This window comes from Octodon degus, unplaced genomic scaffold (assembly GCF_000260255.1).
Source record: "Octodon degus isolate 3935 unplaced genomic scaffold, OctDeg1.0 scaffold00014, whole genome shotgun sequence".
Taxonomy (NCBI): domain Eukaryota; kingdom Metazoa; phylum Chordata; class Mammalia; order Rodentia; family Octodontidae; genus Octodon; species Octodon degus.
In genome coordinates, this window is record NW_004524590.1 from 21,021,991 (window position 1) to 21,024,779 (window position 2,789).

Genomic DNA, 2,789 nt, shown 5'->3' on the forward strand with positions numbered 1-2,789 from the left:
TTAATTTGAGGACCACCTTGTAAAGTGTTAAATAGGTGTTTAACTTGATATGTAGTAATTCCTAATTTTGATCAAATCCAATCTATATCTCCCAATAATTTCTGAAAGTTATTTAAAGTTGATAAACAATCATTTGTTATTTTTATCTTCTGAGGTCTCACCACTCAGTATGTATTGTAAGGACCCTAAGTAAATATAAGGTCTAGAGGTCTGTACTTTGTCAGGAGCTACACAAAGGGCACAAATTTTAAGGTCCCTCTTTACAGCGAACAAAGAGTGTAGCTGTGCTTTTGATATCATGGGCAACAACAAAATGTCATCAATATAATAAACAATATAACCTTGAGATTATTTGTCAGGCAAATCACCAAGTCTTTATCTATGAAATGCTTCACAAAATAGGACTATGCATCATCCCTTAAGGCAAAACTCTCCATTTTTATCTACTCATAGATTCTTTGAAGTTGAGGCTAGGTGCCAAGAAAGCAAAACACAGCTGATCAATGTAAAGGGACGTAAAAAAGCCATCTTTAAGGTCAATGGTAACTAACGAGCACTCTAAAGGGATGGCTGCAGGAGATGGGAGAGCAGGTCGCAAGGGTCCTATCAGCTGCAAGCATTTATAGCTCTTAAGCCTGGTAAGAATCTCCATCTTCTGGATTTCTTTGCAATTACAAATACCAGAGTGGAGCTCTGGCGGCGGGAGGAACGGCAGCGGTCGAGCCGCGTATCTCCGCGAGGCTCCCGTGCGCCTCGACCCGCAGCCTCCGCACGCGCCCCGCGCGCCGCCAAGATGCCCAAGAGGAAGGTCAGCTCGGCCGAAGGGGCGGCGAAGGAGGAGCCCAAGAGGAGATCGGTGAGATTGTCGGCTAAACCTGTTCCAGCTAAAGTGGAAACGAAGCCAAAAAAGGCAGCCGGAAAGGATCAATCTTCGAGCAAAAAAGTGCAAGCAAAAGGGAAAAGGGGAGCCAAGGGAAAACAGGCTGAAGTGGCTAATCAAGAAACCAGGGAAGATTTACCTGCGGAAAATGGAGAAACTAAAAATGAGGAGAGTGCAGCTTCTGATGAAGCAGAAGAAAAAGAAGCCAAGTCTGATTAATCACACACCATGTCTTATCAGTGCTCCCTGTCTCCCTTCTTGTACAATCCAGAGGAATATTTTTATCAACTATTTTGTAAATGCAAGTTTTTTAGTAGCTCTAGAAACATTTTTAAAAAGGAGGGAATCCCACCTCATCACAATTTTTAAGTGTAAATGATTTTTTTTAGGGTAAAATCATTCTCTGGTTGTTTATTTTTTGGTACAACCAGAAATAGTGGGATATTGAATTATGGCAGGCTTTGACTGTCTTGGGTGTCAGCGTAACATTCCATAGGTGGGGGTTAGTTTTATATCCTGCAATACAAAGCATACTAAATGGCAATTTGGAATTACAGTCCTGCATTTAATAATGTCTTGGATACTTTAAATGACTTCTATTCTCATTTTTGGTAGAGTTGTTTCCTAAAGAAAACTACATCCTAATTGTTGCCCTGTCAGAATCATGTGCACTCTGTAACATCTTTGGTAGTGGTAGTCCGGTTTGCCTCATTTTGTTAATGTGCTGTGAAAGATCAAAAATTTGATTATGTAGTGTATGTGATACAAAATTGTGAATTGGTGGGACTTAAGTAACACATTGTCAGCATTTGAAGATACTGGTACTTAATCCTCTTACAGAAAATTTGCCTCTAAATTTGAAGCTGGAAAGTCACTGGAACAACTGAAAAACAATATATGGCTTTTTTTTTGGTATGTGTGTTAAGAATTGTGTACAAAGTGAATCATGTGTACTGATCCTCAACACAACCAATAAAATCTCAAATATTGAAGATAAAAAAAAAAAATACCAGAGTGGTCCAAGGACTGGTGGATAATTCTAAGTGTCTTCACTGAATTTGTTCTTGTACTAAATAATGTAAATGGACTAGCTTCTCTTTATCTAGGAGCCACTGATCCACCCAGATTGAGGCGTCTATTTTCCACTGAAGCAACAAAGCCATGCTAGGGGAAGAAGCTTCAATGGTCCCTAGCAAAAAGGATGCTGATAACATTTCCCTGTATGATATAATTTAAGAGAGACTAATAATAGCTTGGAAGTACCTTGTAAATTTTTTCCTCAACCAAGTCTTAATTGATAGCCCATATTTTTCATAATTTGCTCTACCACAATAATTAGCATGATTCCTTATTTCTTTAAGAGCTCTTCTCCATAAATTTATTGGCATAAGATTGAAAGGTCCCAGCTTAGTTTTCCAGTACTGAGTAAGGTAGGGGAGTTGTATTTTGTAACACTTGATGTGACGACCCAAGTCCCACTAATGAAGTGGAGGCAGCCTTTGTAGTTCAGAGGGCAAGCCACTGTAAATAGTCATCCAGACATATCAGCTCTGGTATCCGGTAGACCCTGAAAGTATTTCCTTTTGATTTTTATCCTGCACATAGGCTGTTTTTGTTTTTGTTTTTGTTTTTTTTTCAGAACCAGGGTTTGAACTCAGGCCCTTGAGCTTGCTAGGCTGCACATAGGCTTTTAAAATGTAATTCTTGGGTAAAATAAATCTATTTACTTGGAAAGAAATGCCAAAGTCTCCTTCCTTTCTTTGTTGTTTTCTATATTGTGTCAATGGGGGGCTCTAACATAAGAATATTAATTGAGAAACACAGTCACCTGGTCCAAAAGTCCAAATATCCATAAATAAGCCACAATTTGTATTTCTCCTTCATAATCAAGAACCAACTATCCCAGGAA